At 55.9% G+C, this 24,643-nt stretch overlaps 1 protein-coding gene across 8 annotated transcripts in view; it reads right to left on the bottom strand.

The window, feature by feature from the left end:
- PITPNM2 (phosphatidylinositol transfer protein membrane associated 2) overlaps window positions 1-24,643 on the bottom strand; it is a 146,056-nt gene that overhangs the window by 121,081 nt on the left and 332 nt on the right. For 6 of the 8 annotated variants that reach the window (XR_016227092.1, XM_089323018.1, XM_089323023.1 and 3 more), the window contains exon 1: window positions 24,234-24,371. The exons of 1 other annotated variant lie outside the window; for it this stretch is intronic. The gene's annotated coding sequence lies outside the window, so the exon portion shown is untranslated. Of the gene's footprint in view, window positions 1-14,509; window positions 14,529-24,233; window positions 24,372-24,643 lie in introns of those variants that run through there. One more of the 8 variants, XM_089323020.1, reaches the window with a different exon arrangement.

Genomic DNA, 24,643 nt, shown 5'->3' with positions numbered 1-24,643 from the left:
TAGAATTACACCCACACTCTTAAGTGTTTGTGCAAAACCACACTGAGGAAGGAAAAGAAAAGGAAGCAAGGGGAGAGGAGAGTGATCAGAAAGGAAGTAGAGGGAGGAAAAGTATTTGGAAAGGAAGAAGGCGGAGGGCAGGGCCACCTAAAAGGAAGTGGAGGAGGGGCTTGTCAGAAAGGAAGGGAGGCCGGCGCCGCGGCTCACTAGGCTAATCCTCCGCCTAGCGGCGCCGGCACACCGGGTTCTAGTCCCGGTCGGGGCGCCGGATTCTGTCCCGGTTGCCCCTCTTCCAGGCCAGCCCTCTGCTGTGGCCCGGGAGTGCAGTGGAGGATGGCCCAGGTGCTTGGGCCCTGCACCCCATGGGAGACCAGGAAAAGCACCTGGCTCCTGGCTCCTGCCATCGGATCGGTGCGGTGCGCCGGCCGCAGCGCACCGGCCGCGGCGGCCATTGGAGGGTGAACCAACGGCAAAGGAAGACCTTTCTCTCTGTCTCTCTCTCTCTCACTGTCCACTCTGCCTGTCAAAAAAAAAAAAAAAAGAAAAAAAAAGAAAGGAAGGGAAGGACCGGTGCTGTGGCACCGCTGGTGAAGCTGCCATCTGCAATGCCTGCATCCCATATGGGTGCCGGTTCAAGTCCTGGCTGCTCCACTTCCCATCCACTCCCTGCTGATATGCCTGGGAAAGCAGCAAAGGATGGCCCAAGAGCTTGGGCCTCTGCACCCGTGTGGGAGAACCAAAGGAAGCTCCTGGTTCCTGGCTTCGGACCGGCCCAGCCCCAGCTGTTACAGCCACTTTGGGAATGAACCAACAGATGGAAGACCTCTCCCTCTGTCTCTCTGTCTTCTCTCTGTAAGTCTGACTTTCAAGGAAATAAAATAAATCTTTAAGACAAAAAAAAAAAAAAGAAAAAAGAAAGAAAAAAAAAAGAAATAAGGAGAGGGGAGAGCGATCAGAAAGGAAGCAGAAGGAGGGGAAAGTAGACAGAACGGAAGTAGGAGCTCTCTGCTGTGGCCTGGGATAGCAGCAGAAGACGGCCCAAGTCCTTGGGCCCCTGCACCCACGTGGGAGACCCGGAGGAAGCTCCTGGCTCCTGGCTCCTGGCTTCAGATCAGCACAGCTCTGGCCTTTGCAGCCAATTGGGGGATGAACCATTGGATGGAAGACCTCTTTCTCCCTCTCTGCCTCTCCTTCTCTCTTTAATTCTGACTTTCAAATAAATAAATAAATCTTATTTAAAAAAAAAAAGAGGTTCTCTTGTCTTAAAAAAATAAAATGAAATAAAAAAAGAAAGGAAGTAGGGAGGAGCTTGTTGTCATAAAGGAAGTGGGGGAGGAGCTTGTAGGAAGTAGGGGGAGGAGTTTGTTGTCAGAAAGGAAGTGGGGGAGGAGCTTACAGGAATTAGGGGGAGGAGCTTGTTGTCAGAAAGGAAGTAGGGAGGAGCTTGTTGTCATAAAGGAAGTGGGGGAGGAGCTTGTAGGAAGTAGGGGGAGGAGTTTGTTGTCAGAAAGGAAGTAGGGGAGGAGCTTACAGGAATTAGGGGAGGAGCTTGTTGTCAGAAAGGAAGTAGGGAGGAGCTTGTTGTCATAAAGGAAGTGGGGGAGGAGCTTGTAGGAAGTAGGGGGAGGAGTTGTCAAAAAGGAAGTAGGGGAGGAGCTTACAGGAATTAGGGAGAGGAGTTTGTTGTCAGAAAGGAAGTAGGGGAGGAGCTTACAGGAATTAGGGGAGGAGCTTGTTGTCAGAAAGGAAGTAGGGAGGAGCTTGTTGTCATAAAGGAAGTGGGGGAGGAGCTTGTAGGAAGTAGGGGGAGGAGTTGTCAAAAAGGAAGTAGGGGAGGAGCTTACAGGAATTAGGGGGAGGAGTTTGTTGTCAGAAAGGAAGTAGGGAGGAGCTTGTTGTCAGGAAGGGAAGGGAGCAGCCTGGAGAAGTGAGGGGAGGGGACAGTCATCAGAAAGGAAGTGGGGGGAGGGAAGCCTTGTCAGAAAGGAAGTAGGGGGAGGGGGGAACTGTCAGAAAGTAGGGGCCTGATGGGCTCAGCCTGTGAACATCTGGCGGATGCAGCCATCTGTGGCCTCCCTATCATGACCCCAGAACCTCACCTGGGTTGTGTAAGCCTCCATCAGCTGAATCGCCCAGCCATTCCTCAAAGGCTGAATTATCCCTGGTGCTCCTGGTGACTGAAAGACAGGCAGGGGGCTGGCACTGTGGCACAGTGGGTTAAAGCCCTGGTCTGCAGTGCTGGCATCCCCTATGGGCACTGGTTTGAGTCCTGGCTGCTCCACTTCCGATCCAGCTCTCAGCTATGGCCTGGGAAAGCAGTAGAAGATGGCCCAAGTGCTTGGGCCCCTGCACCCGCGTGGGAGACCTGGAAGAAGCTCCTGGCTCCTGGCTTCAGATCGGCACAGCTCCAGCTTTTGTGGCCATTTGGGGAGTGAACCAGTGGATGGAAGACCTCTCTCTGCCTCTGCCTCTCTTAACTATGCCTTTCAAATAAATAAATAAATCTTAAAAAAAAAAAAAAAAAGGCAAGAAATACCTCTGAGAAAGATCAGGATAAGGACTGGGGAAAGTGACCAAGCTAATGACAAGGTGGCTGAGCTGGGTTCCGGTTTCCAGCAGGAGCTAATGATTTACTTACACCACCAGACTCCTCTTGCAGGGTCTCATGGAAACGTGGCTCTCTTTCTCACTCTACATGGAGGTCCTGGGGGGCCAGGACAGGGACTACAAAGCTAAAAGGGAATCCTGGGGCTCCATCTGGGAGGACTGGCAGAGAATGGCCAATCTGCGCTCCAGGGGCGGTCATCACCCAGGACCAGTGCTGAGCCCGAGATGCCAGACTTCGAGACGCTCCCATCACAACTCCGCGGTGCACCGATGCGCTCACGACATTCTGGGAGGGGCCTCAGAACCACCCTGCTGGGAGTCCCAGGTGCTCTGCATTATACCGCATACACGGTCCCTCAACCCCTTGAGACCCAGAGGCCCAGGAGACACCAGCACCTGCCTAGACTGCCGGCTACCACCTCATTTCTAGCCAAGCAATGTGCTGGTTTGCTGCCGCCCAAGCCAATAGGTGTCTGAGGTGCTCTGTCCCGTTACCCTCACCAGCTGGTTTCCGCTGACACGTAGAAAAGCAGTGATATTTGCTCACTTATTTGCAACTGGAGGCCACCTGTCTTACTCTAAAGTTCATCTATTTTGAAACCCTAAGACAACCACTACATCCATTCAAAATATTAATTTTACAACCTCCTTTCTTTCTAAAATTTGTTTCAGAGGCAGAGAGAGAAACAGAGAATGCTCCCATCTACCAATTCACTCCTCAAACGCCTGCAACAGCTGGGGCTGGGCCAGGCTGAAGCCAGGAGCCAGGAACCAGGAACTCAATCCAGGTCTCCTGTGTGGGTGGCAGGCATCCGACTGCTTGAGCTGCCGCCCAGGGTGCATATTAGTAGGAAGCTGGAATGAGGAGCTGAGCTGGGACTTGAACCCAGGCACTCTGACGTGGGACACAGGTGTACCATGCAGCATCTTAACTGCTACGTCTGCCCCCAGAAACCTCCTTTTTCTTAAAAAAAAAAAAAAAAAGATTTATTAATTTATTTGAAAGAGTTACACAAAGAGAGGAGAAGAGGCAAAGAGAGAGAGAAAGAGAGGTCTTCCATCCTCTGGTTCACTCCCCAATTGGCTGCAATGACCAGAGCTGTGCTGATCCAAAGCCAGGAGCCAGGAGCTTCTTACAGGTCTCCTACATGGGTGCAGGGGCCCAAGGACTTAGGCCATCTTCTACTGCTTTCCCAGGCCATAGCAGAGAGCTGGATCAGAAGTGGAGAGGCTGGGATTAGAACCAGTGCCCATATGGGATGCTGGTACTGCAGGTGGCTGCTTTACCCGCCACGCCACAGCGCCAACCCAGAACCTCCTTTCTGAGAGTCATGTCTCGGCCCTCTGCCCTGGCCTCGTGCACTGGCTTCCACCCAGAACTGATCACATTAATGACAGGGCACACTTACCTCCCAACAGATATTAAAAGGGAAGCCAGTGCTTTCTAGATGCTATTTGGTCCTGAAATCCTTTTCTGACGCACACCCAGGAGGTTCTGTGTTCCTCACACACACTTTGCAAAATGCTCTTAGAATGTGTCTGTCAATTAAGGACGACGTCACCACTGAATGGAGATGTTCTTTGTCACCGAAATCTTGGCCTATCCTTCAATCTCTGTTTTTAAGTATAGTGGATGTTGAATTTTATCAAATGGTTTCCTGGTTTCTATCTAAAGTATCTTAGTTTGGTTTTTTCCTTTCCTCTTTTTCTCTTTTAGATTTCCTAATATTTATTCATCTGCTAATGTTTAATCATCTGCTAACAGGGCCGGTTCACATCCCAGCATAATGCACCTTGTGCTGGGCACCTGCACAGAGGGACAGAGAGGCAAAAAGAGACAAAGAGTCCCTGCTCACAGAGGAAAGGCACACGAGAGAAAGCCACACCTGCACACAGCAGCAGGCTCTCTGCTGTGCACTGGCGGTTCATGCACTCTCAGGACCCAGTGAGCCACGAGCGAATCAGGTTCATCACCAAGGGCGTCCTTTAGGAGGTAGCACAGAGCAACTGGGGACAGGCTGGGCATGAAGGTCTCTGGATTTGAATCCTGCCTTGTGGGGGGGCCAAGGGCACGCCTTCCAGAACCACAGATTTCTCCACAGTGAAAGAGCAGAATTAACTACAGACTAAATGGGACCTCTGGAGACTCCCAGCTCAGCCTCCTTTGTTTACAGAAGCTGAGGTTCAGAGAGGGGAACTGACTTGCCCATGGTCACCGAGACACCCCTGCAGCCCTCTTGGCTCCGAGGGGGTAAAGGAAGAGAAGCAAGTGTTTTGAGGCCTTGGGCAGAAAGGAAGAGAACAGCCATGTTCATGGCTTTCCCTGTAAGAAATGCTATTGCTTCTACTTTGAAAACTGGCTGGAGAGCCGGCGATGTGGCACAGCAGGTTAAGCTACAGCCTGGGATACCAGCATCCAGTGTGAGTGCACATTGGAGTCCTGGCTGCTCCACTTCTGATCCAGTTCCCTGCTAACGTGCCTGGGATAGCAGAGGAAGATGGTACAAGTGGTTGGACACCTGCACCCACGTGGGAGACCTGGATGGAGATCCAGACTCCTCGCTTCAGCCTGGCCCAGCCGTAGCTGTTGCAGGAGCAGTAGTGAACCAGTGAATAGAAGATTGATCTCTTTCTGCAAATCTTTCAAATAAATAAATATCAAGAAAGAAAGACAGGGGAGGGAGGGAGGGAGGGAGGGAGAAAAACTGGCTGCATTACGAGATGGCCAGAGTTCTAGGCTCAGAGTGTGGAAGCCAGAGGAAGGAGGGACCTGGCTGGGGAAATGGGAAGATTCCCAACACACACCCAGCTCACCCACAACATCCCTACCTTCCCCGTCAACACGTCAGATAGGTGAGGACAGCTCACCACGTTCATTCACTCAGCGTGCACGGACTGGAGAATTGGAGAATGTCCCCCTAAAACTCATGTCCTTCCCGGAAACTCAGGAGTGATTTTATTTGGAAATGTGGTGTTTGGAGGTGTTAGCTGAGATGAGGTCACACCACCCCAGCAGCCTGCACCCTAAATCCAGTGTGGTAGTGTCTTAGAAAACAACGTACCCAGAGGCAGAGGCACAGAGGAAGACGGCTGACCAAGGGACGGCTTGGTGATGCATCTGCAAGCAGCGGTGGCACAGAGGCAACCAACCATGAAGACACCTTGAACTTGCACTTGCAGCCTCCTGGCCGTGAAAGAATAAATCTCTGTTGTTTTGAGTTACCTGCTTGGTGGCACTTTGTTCCGGTGGCCTCGGGAAGCTCACAAACACGTGTTACAAAGCAGTCTCTGCGGGCCCTTGAGCAGGAGGTTGCAGGAGGCAGAGGGAGAGTCTGGTTCTGTCTGGAACCCTCCGGCACATCACACTTTCCCCCTGCCCCATCCAATCACCAGCCGCACTTTCCACTGCACTGTCAGGCACTGCAGCTGACTACGGCCTCTCCCTGGAGGGACTGTGTACCCAGCATGTTTCACAGGCCTTGCACAGGGCTGAATCCACACTCCATCAAGTGCTGGGTGTACTCAGCACCGTGCAGGTGCTTCCACACACATTCTCCTTTAAGCTTCAGGACCAGCCAGAGCCCAGGAAGGGACAGAGCATGGGAGCCAGTCAAGCCCCCCGGACTGGCTGCCTGGGGCCCATGGATCCCAGCACGCCCACTGGTGTCCCAGCTGCAGTCCTGCCCCTCACCAGTGCTGCCTCCCCCTCACCCTGCAGCTGGGGAACCAGGGCACGCATGTAGCTGGCATCTGCTCTTGGAAAGGTATTTATCTTTCCATTCACTGAGAGCAAGCAAGAGCCATAAAAGGACATGCCCAACGTCAGGTGCACAAGGGCTTGAGAGACAGCAACCAGGCACAGCCATGGACTGCAGGAACACCCTCCTCAAAGAGCCCACAGCACTGCTGAGCGGGGGGTCCTAGCAGGGTACAGCCACCTCCCGGGTGCTAGGGTCAGCGAGGTGTGCCACAGAGGAGAGCAAGGTGTGACCTGGGTCCAGGAGCCACTCAAGGTTCTAAGCAGTACCCATGAGCAACCCTACCAAACCTGAGCGTTTTGTTCAATTTCTATCTTTTTTTTAAATTACATTTTAACCTTTTTAAGTGTACAGATTCAGTGGCACTAAGGACATTCGCAATGCTGTGCAGCCCCCACTGCTGTCCATGTCCAGCACTTTGTCACCATCTCAACAGAAACTCCCATCTCCCCACACCCAGCCCAGGCACCCACTCTTCTGCTTCCTGTCTCTGAATTTGCCCACTCTGGGGCCCTCGGGTGAGTGGGAGCAAACGGTCCTGCCCTCCTGTGTCTGGATTCCAATCAGCACATGTCCTCAAGGCTCACTCACATTTAGCACGGACCAGGACTTCACCTCTTGATGGCCCAGTCACCTGCCATGGTGCCTCTGCACTCACCACTGCTGCACACGTGGGCTGTTCCACCTGTGGCTACGGCGAATGGTGCTATGAGCACAGGTTCGAGTCCCTGCCTCCGACTCTTTCAGGCATGGACCTAGGGGTGGCATCACTGACTCAGGCTGCAATGCTGCGTTTAAGTATTCAAGGGACACCAAACCACCTTTGGCAGGGCTGCGCCATTTTCTGTTTTCATCAGCAATGTCCGAGGGCTGGGCCGGGTTTTTACTGTTGTTTATGTGATAGCCAAAAACTTGAGATTTTTAAAGAAAGGGCAGAAGCAAATCCTGAGACGATCCCAGACAGGGTCCCCTGGCCAGCTTCTCCCTGCTGTCACATACTGGGCAGCAGAGGGCCGGGGAGTGAGGAGAACCCAGGTCTAACTCCAGCCCTGCTGGTCACTGGCTGTGTGACTCCAGGCAGCTATTTTACCCACTCTGAGTCTAAGCCTTAGTCACACCCACCGTGATCACTCAGCTAGTGCTGCCAGTCAACCTTCCACTGGAGGTAGGCTAAGAATCAACATGGACAGAGGACAGTATTTGAATAGCCTCCTAAACTCCACGGGAGTAGTACCAGAAGGGAAGACTATCTTTTACTATCGTGTAGGACAAGGTCTACAACACTTATTCTCTCTGCCTCCTCTTCCACAGCCTAGGAATGAGGAACCAAGATCAAGGAAACAGTAGAAGACAAGGAATAGAGCGAAAATCTGATGATCTCCCAAGTGCACCCAAGTGCAGTCATTGCCACACACACACACACACGCGCGCGCGCGTGCCTCCCGCACCATAGGCTCAAACTTTGCCCAAATCGATTACGTCACCAGATCCAGACAAGCAGGCAGGGCAGGAACTGTCACTCCACCGTCAGAGAGAGAAATGAGCCTGCCCCAGATCACCTCGCACCTCGGGACCCCTAGTCCAGGTCAGTCACAGCACAAGCACTGCACGCAGGCCCGAGCCCCACACAGCATGCAGCAGCAGGAACCACGTCTCCCTGCCACACACGCACACGCACACGCACACACACACACAACACACACATGCATGCACGCACACCCCAACTGAGGTCTTGGCTAAGAAGCTGCAGGAAGGAAACAGGATCTGCTTCCCTGGCTGGCAGGAAAGGCGTGTGGCCTTGTGGGCCATCAGCCTGGTATCTCCATAGTGATAGAGACTGTGGGGCTAAAAATAGAATCCTACCTTCTGAACTCCATCTGTCTGCTCCACCAGTGACCGACAGACAGCTCGATGGCCACGAAACGTCCCCGAGCCATGACAAGGGGCTCTGTGGGGCAACTGCCAGGAAGCTCTCTGGCCATACACACTCTGAGCCCACAAATCCACCCTTCACGGTGGGCCCAGGGGGCTCCCCTCAAGCCTGGCACATAAGAAACGTTCCTTCTCCGGATGTGCCGTGTGACAGGTGTCTCCACTCCGAGTTCCAGACGGCGCTCAGTGCCAGCGCTGGCACTCCAAAGGCCACCGAATCCTTAACTCCAACAGCCTGTTTATCGGCATCAGGCTCAAGCCCAGCACTGTCGGCAAGAGCAGTCAGCACAGAGCTGAGGCGAGGCTCTGAGATTTCAATCTCACAGCCGCGGGACCCTGAGGAAGCTACCTTCCCTCTCTCGCCTCCGTTTTCTCATCTGTACAATGAGATTTACTTCAAAGCATCGTCACGAGATGAAGTGAGGGTCTGGCACAAGGTAGTGTACCTGGCAGGACCACACCTCAGTAATTCACCTCTGCACTGCACCCCGTTTTCTTGGTGGGCTAGCCTGGGAACTTGCCTGTATGAGGGCCCACTCCCACGGAAAGCAGCCTTCTGCAGCGCCAGCCGGCATTTGACACACCTGAGCTAAGTGTGGCCACACCCAGCCCGGCAGACGCAGACCGCAGGCGAAAGTCAAGCAAAGGAGTCCAGGATGACAGCTAGACCCTTCCCAGGAGCCACAATAAACCCGAAAACCTATAGGTTCCATTTCCATTAAAAACCAAAATGTTGGGGTCAACACTGTGGCGCAGCAGGCTAAAGCTCCAGGCTGCAGCACCAGCATCCCATATGGGCACCAGTTCAAGTCTCAGCTGCTCCACTTCGATCCAGCTCTCTGCTATGGCCTGGGAAAGCAGTGGAAGATGGCCCAAGTCCTTGGGCTACTGAAACCACATGGGAAACCTGGAAGAAAGTCCTGGCTCCTGGCTTCGGATCGGTTCAGCTCCAGCTGTGTGGTCATCTGGGGAGTGAACCAGTGGATGGAAGACATCTCTCTCTCTCTCTCTCTCTCACTCTGTATTTCAAATAAATAAAAATAAGTCATTGAAAAGAAAAAAGTGTTGAGGCCAGTACTGTGGCATAGCGGGTAAGGCCCCACATGCAACACCGGCATCCCACATGGTTACTGGTTCTAGTTCCGGCTACTTCACTTCCTATCCATCTCCTTGCTAGTGGCCTGGGAAAGCAGTGGAAGACGGCCCAAGTCCTTGGGCTACTGCAACCACATGGGAAACCTGGAGGAAGCTCCTGGCTCCTGGCTTCAATCTGGCCCAGCCCTGGCTTGTTGTGGCCATGTGGGGAGTCAACCAGCGGATGGAAGACTTCTCTCTCTCTCTCTCTCTCTCTCTCTCTCTCTCTGCAACTCTGCCTTTCAAATAAATAAAATAAATCTTTTAAAAAGTGTTTGGGACTGGCATTGTGGAATAGCAGGTTAAGCCACCGACTGGGACGCTGGCATCCCAAATCAGAGTGTTGGTTCAAGTTCCAGCTGCTCTGCTTTCGATCCAGCCCCCTGCTAATGTGCCTGGGAGGATGGCCCAAGTATCTGGGCCCCTGCTACCCATGTAGGAGAACCAGCAACAGTTTCAGGCTCTTGGTTTGGCCTGGCCGAGCCCCAGCCACTGCTGTCATTTGGGGAGTGAACCAGAGGATGTATGATCTCTCAATTTTTCCCTCCCTCTCTCTGTAACTCTGCCTTTCAAATAAATAAATTAATTAAAAAAAAAAACTCTTATGAAGAAAGTTGTACTAAATTTCTAAAACAACAGAGTGTTTACAACTGGAGAATACTGTACTTTTCACTTTATATATTTTAAAGCTATTTAACTTTTTAAAACTGCTATTGCAGTGAGAGTAAACCCTTAAAACAGCTGTGTAGGTGCACGGGGCTGGACAGCAGTCGGAGGCACCGTGCTATACCTGCCTCTAGGTGTCTGGGGCTTACTCAACACACGTGACTAGGAGTTCCCCAGGGCCCTTCCCCTAGCCCCTGGTAACCCTTGCTCCACTCGCTGATTCTCTGCATGTGACAAGGGCAGTGGCGTTGCAGTTATCTTTCTGTGCCTGGCTCATCTCGCTCAGTTCAGTGTGCTCAGACTCATCCACATCACATCGCTGCACAAGGTGGCATCTCCTGAATTGTTTTAAAACCCTCAAACCCATTCTTTTTTTTTTTTTTTTTTTTTTTTTTGACAGGTAGAGTTAGACAGTGAGAGAGAGAGAGAGAGACAGAGAGAAAGGTCTTCCTTTTCCATTGGTTCACTCCCCAAATAGCTGCTGCGGCCGGCACGCTGTGCCAATCCGAAGCCAGGAGCCAGGTGCTTCCTCCTGGTCTCCCATGCGGGTACAAGGACCCAAGCACTTGGGCCATCCTCCACTGCCTTCCTGGGCCACAGCAGAGAGCTGGACTGGAAGAGGAGCAACCGGGACAGAATCCGGCGCCCCAACTGCGACTAGAACCCGGTGTGCTGGCGCCGCAGGTGGAGGATTAGCCTAGTGAGCTGCGGTGCCAGCCCTCCTGAATTTTTAAGGCTGAATAATGTTCCATTGTATGAATCTACCATTTAAATTTTTTTTTTTTTTTTTTTTTGACAGGCAGAGTGGACAGTGAGAGAGAGAGACAGAGAGAAAGGTCTTCCTTTGCCGTTGGTTCACCCTCCAATGGCCGCCGCGGCCGGCGCGCTGCGGCCGGCGCACCGCGCTGATCCGATGGCAGGAGCCAGGAGCCAGGTGCTTTTCCTGGTCTCCCATGGGGTGCAGGGCCCAAGCACCTGGGCCATCCTCCACTGCACTCCCTGGCCACAGCAGAGGGCTGGCCTGGAAGAGGGGCAACCGGGACAGAATCCGGCGCCCCAACCGGGACTAGAACCCGGTCTGCCGGCGCCGCTAGGCGGAGGATTAGCCTAGTGAGCCGCGGCGCCGGCCCATTTAATTTTTTAAAAAAAATATTTATTGGGCCTGTGCCGTGACTCAATAGGCTAATCCTCTGCCTGTGGCGCTTGCACACTGGGTTCTAGTCCCAGTTGGGGAGCCGGATTCTGTCCCGGTTGCTCCTCTTCCAGTCCAGCTCTCTGCTGTGGCCCAGGAAGGCAGTGGAGGATGGCCCAAGTGCTTGGGTCCCTGCACCCACATGAGAGACCAGGAGGAAGCAGCTGGCTCCTGACTTCGGATCAGCGCGGTGCACCGGCCGCAGCACGCCAGCTGCAGCAGCCATTGGGGGGGTGAACCAACAGAAAAAGGAAGACCTTTCTTCTCTCTGTCTCTCTCTCTCTCACTGTCCACTCTGCCTATCAAAAAAATATATTTATTTATTTATTTGAAAGGCAGAGTTACAGAGAGGCAGAGGCAGAGAGTGAGAGAGGTCTTCCATCTGCTGGTTCACTCCCCAGATGGCCACAATGGCTGGGGTTGAGCCGATCCGAAGCCAGGAGCTTCCTCTGGGTCTCCCATGTGGGCACAGGGGCCGAGTACTTGGGCCATCTCCTACTGCTTTCCCAGGCAATAGCAGAGAGCTGGATGGGAAGTGGAGCAGCCAGGACTTGAACTGGTGCCCACATGGGATGCCAGCACTGCAGCGGCAGCTTTACCCACTAAGCCACAGCGCCAGCCCATGATTTGATTCTTTAAAGGTATCTTTGTATCGTTTCTCGGCCTTTTGGCTAAGATCCAGTGTAAAAGGTATCTTTGTGAATTCACCATGAACATATAAGATTATTACTTCAAAAAAATTTTAATGAATTTACAAAACCAAGAACAAAAAACCAGGAAATTAATTAGTGCTAAATGAAAGAGGTCTTTTGCTTGTTCTTGCTGAGCTCCTCCCACCCCAACCTCTTCCTCAATCCGTGTGACCTTTGGCAGTCCACCCTTCAGCCTGGTGATCTTCCACATAATCTGTGACAGATCACGATGCAAGATTACGACTGTGATACTGACTCTGCTACAGCTAATTTGTAAAGAGCCTTAAAATTCTCAGATAAGGAAGCATGATGGATGCAACTCATCATCAGAACCCAGCCCTAAGGTAACAATTAAGCACCCTTAATTGGTGAATATATTGGAAAGACACAGCACCACTTCCCAGGCACAGCCACACAAGAAACTGCGCCCCATGATGCGTTTCCTAGGTCAGGGAGCTAATTCACATCCAGAGTTAATTAGCCTAACGAAGGCCAGCGCGAACTGGCGAGTTCCAGACTGGCTTTCCGCTCTGACTCAGCAACCCCTGGAGGCTGCCGATGTCATCCTCCTGGCTTTGCCGCCTGGAGCACCAAGGCAAAGGGTGTGGGGACAGCTCCCCAGGGAGCTCAGTGACTTCCGTCTCCCCGACTACTGTCTGCTGGGGTCAGCAGGCACTGAGAAAGCCACCTTCCCCTGGCCCTCGTTCCAGAAAATCGGCAAGAACCTTCTGGCAGGTGCAATTCACAGGTCGGTGCCTCTGGAAGGCTTAGGTGGGTGGAGGGCCCACCACCCCTCCTACCTATGACGGATGAAGACCTGTTCTGTGCCTGACCAGGATGACAGCAGCCCCCACATGTAGGTGCCTGACTATTCACAAAACCAGCTCCACCCAGTCTCTCCCTGGGCCCACTCAGCATCCCCAGGAGGGAGCACTGGGATCCTTGTTGGACTGGATACTGAAGGCAAGGAACAGAAAGGTGCCATGTCAAAGGCCACCCACCTCACCTAGTGGCCCTAAGCCCCAGCCCATTGTCTTTTATTGTCCTTCACTCAGAGGCAAACCAAAGCTGAAATCTCACTGGTCAAAGAGCACCCAAACGTCCACCAATGAATGGAGAAACAAAATATGGCCCATCCATCTGTGCAATGGACTACTATTCAGCCTTAAAAGAAGGAAATTCTGAACCTGCTAGGATACAAGTGAACACTGAAAAAGGCCTCCCCCAAACACCACAGGATTCCACCTGCACGGGGTACCTACTGGAGTTCAGAGACGGAGAGGAGAAGTAGGAGTGCCTGGGAGTCGGGGAGAGGGAAGGGGGCTGGTGTTTGAAGGTTTCAGCTGGACCAATGAAGAGCTCTGGAGCTGGATGGTGGGGAGGGCTGGCTGCACACCATGTGACTGACCTTCATGCCGCTGAACCTTACACCTGGAGATGACCGAAATGGTAAATCATTACGCATATCTTATCACACACACACACAAAGGAATGAAGTACTAACCCACACCACAACGTGGATGAACCTTGAAAACACAATGCCGAGAGGCCGGCACTGTGACGTAGCTGGAAAGCTGCCCACTGCAGTGCCGGTTTGAGTCCCAGCATCCCATATGGGCACTGGTTCAAGTCCCAGCTGCTCCACGTCTGATCCAGCTCTCTGCCATGGCCTGGGAAAGCAGTAGAAGATGGCCCAAGTGATTGGGCCCCTGCACCCGCGTGGGAGACCTGGAGGAAGCTCCTGGCTCCTGGCTTCGGATTGGCCGAGCTCTGGCCATTGCAACCATTTAGGAAGTGAACCAGTGGATAGAAGATCTCTCTCTCTCTCTGCCTCTCTGTAACTGCCTTTCAAATAAATAAATAAATCTTAAAAACAAAAACACAATGCCGAGTGAACAGAGCCAGACACAGCAGTGACATGAAATGTCCAGGCATGTCCTAGAGACCCGGGGGACGGAGGAACGGGGACTCAGGAGAAAGCGATGCCTTGCCGGACACTGGGATGCAGGAACACGTCAGAAATGTTAGTTTACATTACGTGAATTGCACCCCCAATAAAAGAGAAGAAAACTGCGTGTCTCTCCGCCCCCGCTGCTGTCTGAAGCCTCAGCTGGCGTCTCCCCCTGGTTTCCCTCGGCCCTTCCCGCCCTTCCCCGTGTGTGCCTCCAGAGCTGCATTTTGCTCTTTGTGTCCTGGGCCAGATCACAGAGGCCTGGAGTCCTACTGAGCTATTCCAAGGACCCAATCAAGACTACAGGGAAAGCAGCGAAGGACTGGCAATGAGTCCCCTGGGAGCAGGCAGGCCTGAGCCTGAGGCCCCAGTGTGCACTTGGGGGGTACCCCAGCCCTGCCCTCCTAGGGGCTCTGCTTCTCTGAGGCTGATACGTTATCCCCGGCCCGGCCTGACAGACCCCTCCCCAAGATTTCTTTCATTCAGAGACTTGATTCAACCCCTCTCCTGCGGGAGGCACTCTAAGGAAACCAGAAAAGGGTGACTCAGCCCCTGCCCACACCCCCCTGGAGCTTACCCAAGAGTACAACCAGCCAGGTCTGACTTCAGATGGTCTGGGAAGCTCGACCGAGGGCCTCCAGCCAGAACAACGGCCCAGACGCAACTGGATCCTGGGGAGGCAGACCCCAGCACTCCTGCCGAGGGGCCCACCTGCGTCACCTCCTAATCCTCTCATCCTGGCAGTCACGGGCCCCTGAGCGCCTTCCGCTCTCAGGAGAGGCCAGAGCCGCTCAGGAAGTCAGGCCCCCACGAGGAGGGCTCAGCCAAGCGCACAGCCCCCTCCTCCTCCCCTAGCTGGCTTCCTGGTGCCCTCCTTACAGGGCCAGCTCTGGTTCCCTGCTCCTGCCCTCGGAGGGAAGAAGCCAGGAAGAACCAAAAGCCGGCAGGCAGGGGAAAGACAGGACAGCCCCGAGCCCGGCTAGAGGTGGGCATGACCTCCCTCCTGCACAGGCCCCTGGGTGGGAACCGCGCTTTCCGAAAGCCCCTCTCCACCCCCAGGGGACGGGAGTCCACACACGAGGATCCCCTGGGCAGCTGCTCCCCTTGCAGGGAAGACAAAGGCACAGTCCTCCAGTCTTACCTCCTGAGCCTAGCCCACAAATGCCCTCTGCCCTCTGCCCTCTAGCCAACACTTGTAGGGCAGACTTGACTTCACAGCAGGATCAGGGATCCCAGAGCACAAAATCTGGTCCCAAAGAATCTGCTCCAAGCCCACAAAGCCCTTTGGTCTCCTTGACAAGTAAAAGCTACAGAACAAAACAGAAGAATTCTGGTTTTCCCTCTGGAAAAACGGAGGAGTGGGGGGGAGGGGTGTGAACAATCCACAAACACAGACTGCAGACCATTTTGTATTGTTCAGACCAAGCAGGCCAGGAACACTGGTGGGTTTCAAACACAACCTGGCACAGCAGGGCCACGGAACAGACAGCGCTGGCCGAAACATGACAGGTGCAAGCTCTGGGGGTCAGATCATAACTTCTCGGGCCTCAGTTTCCCCACCTATAAAATGGGCACAACAGTGTCTGTGTGGGTCCAATGAAGCTCCCTGTGAGCAGCAGGGTATTCCATGAAAGGTGGATAAGTAGGGGGAGGCTCACCTCTGCACCTCTAACTACTGTCTGCCCACTGACACCGAGCCACCATGCCTGGGAGCCACTGGGCTGGACCAGGGCTCCTAGGAGAGGAAGAGCAGTCTTCTGGAGCAGGACTCCTAAGATCAGAAAAGCCCACCATCTAGGGTCCACCTGGCTGCGTATTGTGTGGCAGCCACTCAGCTGAACCCTCTCCAAGGAGCAGCCCTGTGCCCGCCAGGCCCACCGCTGGGCCGCCCTGGGTGCCCTGGGCCTCCCAGAGTTCATGAGCCAGCCTCCAGTTCAGTAGCCATGACCTTGAGTCTTGATTCCGCTCCACTGCCAACACCCTACGCCCAGCCCTGTGATCTTAGGGTTTCAGGGAAATGGAAAGTCATTCCTCATCGTGGAAAGGTCAGGCTCTGGGGCTTGGCTTTTTCCAAGCTCCTGCTAGCTCTTCTGTTTGTTTGATTCTAAATCCTCCCCCAGCCACCCCCACCCCACGCTGAAAAGTCAGAACATTCCTCAGGGGAGAGAACTTTTAGGGGAGGCAAGGAAAAAGGGAGGGAGTGCAACCAAGGAAAAGCGCAAAATGGGTGAAATCAGGCAGCAAAAAAGCCTCGGCTCCCAAGGAGAGCAGGACAAAGTGCGCCGGCCAGTAGTCATGACTGTGAGAGCCCAATGCTTCGGTGAGTCACCCCAGCCGGCAACTGAGATCAAACCAGGATGGGCTAGGCCAGCATCTGTGAAATGCCTCCCTAGCTAGCGCCAGCACCCAAGGCCCAGGCTACGCTGCACCCCCAGGCTACGCTGCACCCCCAGGCTACGCTGCACCCCTAGGCTATGCTGCACCCCCAGGCTACGCTGCACCTCCAGGCTACGCTGCACCCCCAGGATATGCTGTGCATCCAGGCTACACTGCACCTCCAGGCTACGCTGTGCCCCCAGGCTACACTGCACCTCCAGGCTACGCAGTGCCCCCAGGCTACGCTGCACCTCCAGGCTACACTGCACCCCCAGGCTACGCTGCGCCTCCAGGCTACGCTGCACCTCCAGGCTCCACTGCGCCCCCAGGCTACGCTGTGCATCCAGGCTACGCTGCACCTCCAGGCTACACTGCGCCCCCAGGCTTCACTGAACCCCCAGGCTACGCTGCACCCCCAGGCTACGCTGCGCCTCCAGGCTACGCTGCACCTCCAGGCTACGCAGTGCCCCCAGGCTACGCTGCACCTCCAGGCTCCACTGCGCCCCCAGGCTACGCTGTGCATCCAGGCTACGCTGCACCTCCAGGCTACACTGCGCCCCCAGGCTTCACTGAACCCCCAGGCTACGCTGCACCCCCAGGCTACGCTGCGCCTCCAGGCTACGCTGCACCTCCAGGCTACGCAGTGCCCCCAGGCTACGCTGCACCCCCAGGCTCCACTGCGCCCCCAGGCTACGCTGCGCCTCCAGGCTACGCTGCACCTCCAGGCTACGCTGCACCTCCAGGCTACGCTGCACCCCCAGGCTACGCTGCACCTCCAGGCTACGCTGCACCCCCAGGCTACGCTGCACCTCCAGGCTACGCTGCACCCCCAGGCTACGCTGCGCCTCCAGGCTACGCTGCACCCCCAGGCTACGCTGCACCCCCAGGCTACGCTGCGCCCCCAGGCTACGCAGTGCCCCCAGGCTCCACTGCGCCCCAGGCTATGCTGCACCCCCAGGCTACGCTGCACCCACACACTACACAAGATTAATGAGCCCCCTTCCATGCTCTGCACCCATGAAGCGAGCCACCTCGACACTGCCTCAGCGTAGAGGAAAACATGAGGCATGGGGGGAATGAAGCTGCAGGCCCTCCAGGACCCGACCCATCGTGGACGGCCAAGCAAGGGAGCGAGCTTGTAGGAGTGGAGAGGCTCTCGTTGTTAATGGTGTTTTGGTGTTGAGTTCTTAAACACATCAAACAAATTTCCTTTGAAGCGGTGGTTCCCGACTGCAGTCGGGAGGGCTGCAGGCCTCCCACCTCCCAGATGGCTCAACCACAATAAACGTTTGGCCTGTCAGATGCACAACACTGACGAACTAATTGAAATATGCTGTAACCAGCAAACCCAAAATAAATGTGGAATAATCTTTCCTTACATGATAACCCCCTGAACTGCCTGCATGTCTGGCTCTCCCAGCCTCCTGAGCCTCACCTACGTGTGGTTTTTGAAGGACTTAAAGGCTTTTTTCCAGAGTGATTACCCAAGTGGAAAAATTTCTAATTGTAAAACAAGCTTGGTTTTTCTTTTATTAAAAGAAAGAAAGAAATCAGGCAACTGAAAAGTCAACTCAAAAAATGCCAAGGAAAGCAATTAATGGGCCCTTTAGGGCGAGAGAGGAAGCATTCCAGGTCCCAGAGCGTCCGCCTCCTGTCCAGTGCTGCAGGCAGGGAAGCCCCGCCTCCCAGCCAACTTCAGGCCGAGGCACCCTGTTCCCTGGTGGACAACCAGGAAGGGCCACCTATTCCTACTGGCACACCCCACCCCTCCAGCCTGCCCCAGGTAGGGACACTGGTGTGGGCTGAGCCCTCCCCGCGGGGCTGCGAGGCTGCGGGCCTGCTCCGACCCCCGGGGATAACAGATGCAGGAAGCACATGCCTTGCTCTGCAGCACAGCCTAAGAGGCAGACTGGAGGGATGCTCCCGGCTGCCAAAGGGAGAAATCCAGGCCCTCACTGGAACCACCTCCCCGAGGCCAAGTCAGGCAGCCCTGGAGAGACAAAACGCTCATCATCTGCAGGACCTACGTGCCAGCTCCTGACGCGTGTTTCCGGAAAGTTCTGGTGGCAGAGCCCGGGCGAAAGGGGGGCTTTGGGATGTGGGGGTCCCAGGGAGCCCTGTCTCTCCTGAAACGCCTCCTTAGGAAGACGGCTCCTTGGAGGAAGGACTGTCTTCGGCTCTACTGTAGGAAGACCCGTTCTGTTGCTGCCACCCCTCTGGCCTGAGCGCACAGGGTCTCTCCTCCGCCGTGGGGAAGGGGGATGGGTACCGCCCTTCAGCGGGAAGCCGGCCCTCAGGAAGAAGCTCCAGAAAGGCCAAGGGAGGACGGCTCTCCCTTCTCGAGCGTCTAAGATGAGCAAAGGCAGGACTCCGCCCGACCGCCCGACCCGGGCTCCCATCCCCCAGGGACTGACCAAGCCAGGTGCCCTGCTCCCGCTGGATGCACTGTCAGGGCACACAGGAATACAAAGTGGCAGGTCCTCAGGTCCTCATCACTCGTGGAGTCCATGTTTGTTAAAACGCACTTGTAACCCTCAAATCAACACTCATGCTGCTTTGGAGGTCATTCTCTAACTTGTGAAGAATGGCCCAACGTGCAGACGGCAGCCGAGGTCCAACCAGGCCGTCTCTGCCCCCCGGTCAGCCCTCAGCTCTCAGACTGCAAACGAGACTCCTTCTGGGGTCTGTTCAGTGCTGTTTTGGACAAATTTGTGCTTTTCGTTGGTGATTTTACTGTTTAAAATGGCCTCCACGCACGGTGCTGCGTGATGTCTTGTGTTCGTAAGTGTAAGGTTATGATGTACAAAGAAAACATGCATGTTGGATAAGCATCCTGCAGGCACAAACGACAGTGCTGTGGGCCATGAGCCCAACATTCATGAGTCAAAAATATATACAGGGGCTGGTGCCGTGGCTCACTTGGTTAATCCTCCACCTGTGGCGCCAGCATCTCATATGGGCACCTGGTTCTAGTCTCGGTTGCTCCTCTTCCAGGCCAGCTCTCTGCTGTGGCCCAGGAGTGCAGTAGAAAATGGCCCAGGTGCTTGGGCCCTGCACCCGCATGGAAGACCAGGAGGAAGCACCTGGCTCCTGGCTTTGGATCGGTGCAGCATCAACCTTAGCGGCCATTTGGCCCAACAGAAGGAAGACCTTTCTCTCTGTCTCTCTCTCTCTCACTGTCTACAACTCTATCTGTCAAATAAATTAAATATATATATATATATATATATATATATATAAAGATGTGGGCCAGCTCTGTGGCACAATAGGCTAAACCTCTGCCTGCAGCACCAGCATCCCATATGAGCGCCGGTTCAAGTCCCAGCTGCCCCTCTTCTGATCCAGCTCTCTGATTATGGCCTGGGAAAGCAGTAGAAGATGGCCTAAGTGCTTGGGCCTCTGCACCCACCTGGGAGACCTGGAAGAAGCTCTTAGCTTCTGGCTTCGGATAGACTCAGCTCAGGCCGTTGCAGGCATTTGAGGAGTGAATTAGTGGATGGAAAACCTTTCTCTCTGTCTCTCCCTCTCTCTTTCTGTAACTCTACCTCTAAAATAAATAAATAAAATATTTATATATACATAGATAGATCTAAAGCAAGGTATCTTTTAACAGAAGCATATGCAAGATGATGGTTATGCACTGATCAGCTGGAATGAAATGTTGTGGCAGGGCTCAGCGGAACTTAACCCTGTACCTTCTCCTAGGAGCCATGGTTCAGTGTGGGCAGCGAACTCACAAAGCCTAACTCTGCCATGAACGAGACTCCGCTGTCCACTGTGGATGCAGATGTGACGCCTGACTTGATTGGGAGGTCTCTGTGGCTGCACGGCCACACCCACCAGGACAGCTGAGCCGCCAGCTTCTGCTCCAAGATGGGGGGACCAGCCTCAGGCTCTCCACGCTCTCCCCGACCCCACCAGGGATTCCTTCTGATGTCCCTGACCTCTGACCTCCCTGAGTAGAAACCCCTTTCCCAATAGGGGAAGAGAATGCAGGGTGAGGACGCGGCGACTTCAGCAAGGGGAGGGGGTGAGACTGACTCCTCTATGCTCTTTGCCCAAGGTTGCTACCCAGGTTTTTGATTTGTCTGTTACCGGATCCCTGCCTCGTGGTTAATTTCCTTTTTGTCCTCTGGCAAGGGCAGCTGTTACCATGAGTAATTCCTGTGAATGCCAGCCAGCCCCTCCTAAAAGAGCTCTTTATGTCTTGGGCCATAAAGATTCAGCTGAGGTTTATCCTGGTGCTTGCTGGGCTGGGCATGAGGAAGTCAATACCCCAATCCCCTTTTTATGGGAAAAGGGCCAATGCTGCTGCCAACTCCACGCAAAAGAGAGCACGGAACTGGCCATCGATGCTGGTAACCAGGTCCCAGCCTCAGCCTCTCCTCCCCAGCAGGGTGTGCACCCTCCATCCAGGCCACCAAGGACTTCAAAAACACATCACACACTGCCTACTTTAGCCTCTGCGGCAATTCTCTCCTTTCCCACCTGTTGGGGCCTTTGTGAGAGCCACAGATGTGAAGACTCCAAGCCCTACACACCTTTACAGATGCTGTGGGCTGATCAAAACTCTACCTCTTCTTCAAGGCCTCCTTCAATTCCACCTCTTCCAGGAAGTCAACCTTGACTACCTTACCCAGAAGAAGGCGTCTCCCCCTCTGAACCTTGCCTGCAAGCAGCACTCAGCACACACACCCTGGCGTCACCATGAACTCATCACTCAGCACACACACCCTGGCGTCACCGTGAACTCATCACTCAGCACACACACCCTGGCGTCACTGTGAACTCATCACTCAGCACACACACCCTGGCGTCACCGTGAACTCATCGTGCTGGTCACACGGCGAGTTGGCATCAGTGCTGTGTGCGGTTTTATTTATTGTATTCCATTCACGTATCTGTCTACGCTTTCCAGAAACCTTTGGTGACGACTGACACGGGGTACAGATGGGCAGAGACACATAAATGCACACGTACACAACCGCAGTGAAGTAGACAGGGTCACTGACTACAGGTGCAGACGGAGCAGAGCGCCCTGTGTGTGCTGAGCATCCTGGGAGCCCAGTCAGGTGAACACATGGAGGTGCAGGAGCACTGGGCACCAGCCAGACTCGGAACAATCAGCTGACCTCCCCATGCCTCAGCTTCTTCCTCTGGGAGGGCGGAGGGGGACACCACCTCCCTCACAGGGTGCGGTGTGGAGAAAGCTCTCCTGCTCCACCTTCCTTGTCATCAGCAAAGGGGGCAGCTTCCTGGGGAAGGCACAAAGCTCACGGGGTCCTAAGTGCCAAAGGAGGTTTTTCATGAGATGCTGTGAGGAGCATTCGCAGAGGGGCAGGGCCTCAAGCTGTGGTTTTACAGCAAACCAGACAAGGATTTGCTGTGGCTCTACTTGAAAAGCCTTAATAAACATCAACCAAACGGCCTCTGGGGAAGCTGTGTAAGGACCACTCGGTAGCATCTGTGCCTGCAGGCAGGGGCCCCGGTGCGCAGGTTGCAGCAGGGCTGCCTGCTAAGGGACTGATCTCATCTAAGCAAAGCTGAGGCTGGCGGGCAGGCGTCCAGTGGCTCACTTTGGGTTGACCGTCTGGTCATAAACAGCAGCTCTCCTGCCTGTGGTCAACGCCACCAGTGTGATGTCACCGTCCTTCCATAAAAGAGCACGCAGCCCCCAGCGTCTTTTCCAAAAACAGCAAGGCTGAGATCTTGAAGACCAGACGTTTCCTCTTCTACCCCCTCCAAACAACCGCACATCCTCCATGGCTGCCTGCTCTCAAAGGCCAGGCTGGACAGACATGCCCAGCTGGGCTGCAGAGGACATCTGCTAGGCGTTTACCAGGCCTCTGCGCAGGGCGGGAGGCAACGCTGGGTCCCCACCAGAGAGAACCCAGGGGTCCTTCGAGTCGGCCCTCTCACCATATACCTCAGTAGGAATTTTCCTGCGTGCCCACTGTGTGCACGGCAAGAGGCACACGAAGACTGTGGCGAGGCCTTCAAAAGCTTGTGGAAAATTCGCATTACCTTTGCATTCCACTGGGCCGTGAGCTTTCTGAAGCCCCTTGTATGTTCAGTGCAGCCGGCCCAGGAGCTCAGGACTAGCGAGGGTAACCGCCGCTCCCTGTAGCGGGCAGGCTCAGGAGGGCACCCAAGGTGGAGGAGATAGACTCCCCGGGGAAGGCCCGTGGGGAGAACCGGGGAGAAGGCCCCGGGAGGAGAGGGCACGGAGTCCTGCGCCTCTCAAGCAGCCTGGGAGGGCCAGAGCTGAGCGTGTGAGGAAGGAAATGGTGGACAGGGGGCAGGCAAGGTGGACAGAGCCCAGATCCCCAAGGGCCTGTGTGTACAGAGCACTTTCTTTTAGATTCCATCAGGAACAACCAAGAGCAAAGGAAACCCAGGGACTTGGTGAGGCTGGTGCAGCAAGCTGCAGACAAAGCCCTGCATGGCGTCCAGGCCTCTGGGCTCCCATAGTCCCATGCCCTACCCTGCGGTCCCCCGGGCAGCAGCAGCCGGGAAGGCCAGAAGACAGGGCAGCCGTGCAGCATTCACCGCCCAGACAACCTGGGGCCGGAGCCCAGACTTCTTCAGGGCCAAGGAAATGTCCCGTGCATCTGGCAAAAGCACTACTCCTCGCAAGAAAACCGCCCTGCCAGAGTTTCCCCGCAATGGGAGAGGCCTGGGAAGCCACGCCAGCCGCAGAGCACGGCCTCCCAACAGGAGACAGGGACCTCTGCAGCACCGGTCCAGGAGTCAGACCAGCGAGGGTCCTGCAGGCAAGCCTCCGTGGGCAAGCGTAGAAGCTTCTAGTCCACCAGACACTGGCTCTGCGGGCACAGGTTTCTGTCCAGGGCAGGAGACAGGAGATGAATCAAACTCTACCCCAGGAGCTCACAATCCAGCAGACAGATAAACCAGGCACAAAAGTAACCATAAAACAAGGCAGATGCGATAAGAGCCACGCAGATAAGATGCAGTGGGAGTTGAGAGGGGAGAGCGAGGGCATGGGAGGCAGAGGGGAGTGGAGGGAACGGGAGCTTCCGTTACCTCCCCAGAGCGGGGGATGCCTTCCAGTCTGCTGAATGGGGGCCGGGGAGAGAGCTGGTGGTGGGCAGAGAGGATCCAAGAAGGATCCCGGACAGAGAGAGGCCCGCAAGCCCGAGCCTTGGGAGAGGAGCCCCGACCCTCATCTCAGAGGCCGGGAGGGAAAGGGAGGAGGAGGTGTGCGGGATTTCTCCGCGGTGGCAGCAAGTTGGTTGGAGGGGACAAGGCTGGGACTTGCCTTGCAATGGCACACACCGCATTCGCCTCGTTGGGGTTTCTTGGGGGGAACTGGCGACCCACCCTTCAGCCCTGCCTCTGTCGAGAGAGGGTGTGGGGGGAGGAGCTGGCACCTCCCGTTGCAACAGGAAAGGAGACCTCGGATGAAGATGACCGCACCCCATGCCAGGACCCCAACACCCACCGGCGCAGCGAAAAGCCCGGACCCAGGCCCAGGCCCAGGCCCTTGCCCGCCCGTCATCAAGGTGGGGTCGCCCGGGGAAGGCCCACCCTGCACGCACACCTGCCTCCACACGTGCCCCTGCCCGCCGTGGCACTTGTCACGGGGAGGGGGAACTCCGCGTCCCCCCCGGCTGCGGCCGACGGAATTTCAGAAATTCGGGGCACGAATCCGGGGTCCGGTGACTCCCCGAGGGCGGGCCCAGGGAGGGGGTCCCCGCAGGCCACATCCTCCTGCCCGCCCGCCCGCCCGCCCGCCTCGGCGCCCGGCCCCGCTCCCCTGCTCTCTCTCCGGCGCGCGCGCGGCGGGCCGGCGGGCAGGGCCTCACGGGCCCGGGTCCCGGCCCGCGGCGGGCACTGCGGGGCTCGCGGCGGTGCCTGCCCGCCCGCCGACCCCCGGGCCCGGAGGGCGCCGCCGGGACACTCACCCCGAGCGGCAGGGCCGCGGGCTCCGTCCTCTTCCGCCGCGGGCTGGGCCGCCGCCGCCTCACGCTGCCTCCCGGGGAGCGCCGGCCCCGCGGCCCCGGCCCGGCCCGCTGCGCCCCGCGGCCCCGCGCGCCCCCGCCGCCGGCTGGCCCCGCGCGAGCGGCCGGGCCCCGGCGGGCATGCTCCGGGCCGTCGGCGGGCGGCGCACGTGCGGGCGCCCCCGGCTGCTCTCGGGGCGGCGGCCGCGGCTCTGAGGAAGCGGCGGGGCGCGAGCGGGCCGGCTGGACAGCTCTACGCCGCGGCGCCGCCGTGGCCCGCGCGTCCCAGCGGCCGCTGCTGCTGCCCGCGCGCGCCGGGCCCGGCTCGCATTCCCTCACTCGCGCGGCGGCGGCGGCGGCGGCGGCGGGCGGCG

Source organism: Oryctolagus cuniculus, chromosome 21 (assembly GCF_051225735.1).
Source record: "Oryctolagus cuniculus isolate XC-2025 breed Fujian yellow rabbit chromosome 21, ASM5122573v1, whole genome shotgun sequence".
Lineage (NCBI taxonomy): Eukaryota > Metazoa > Chordata > Mammalia > Lagomorpha > Leporidae > Oryctolagus > Oryctolagus cuniculus.
The sequence above is the reverse complement of the archived record's forward strand: the minus strand, read 5'-3'. Positions and strand labels throughout refer to the sequence as shown.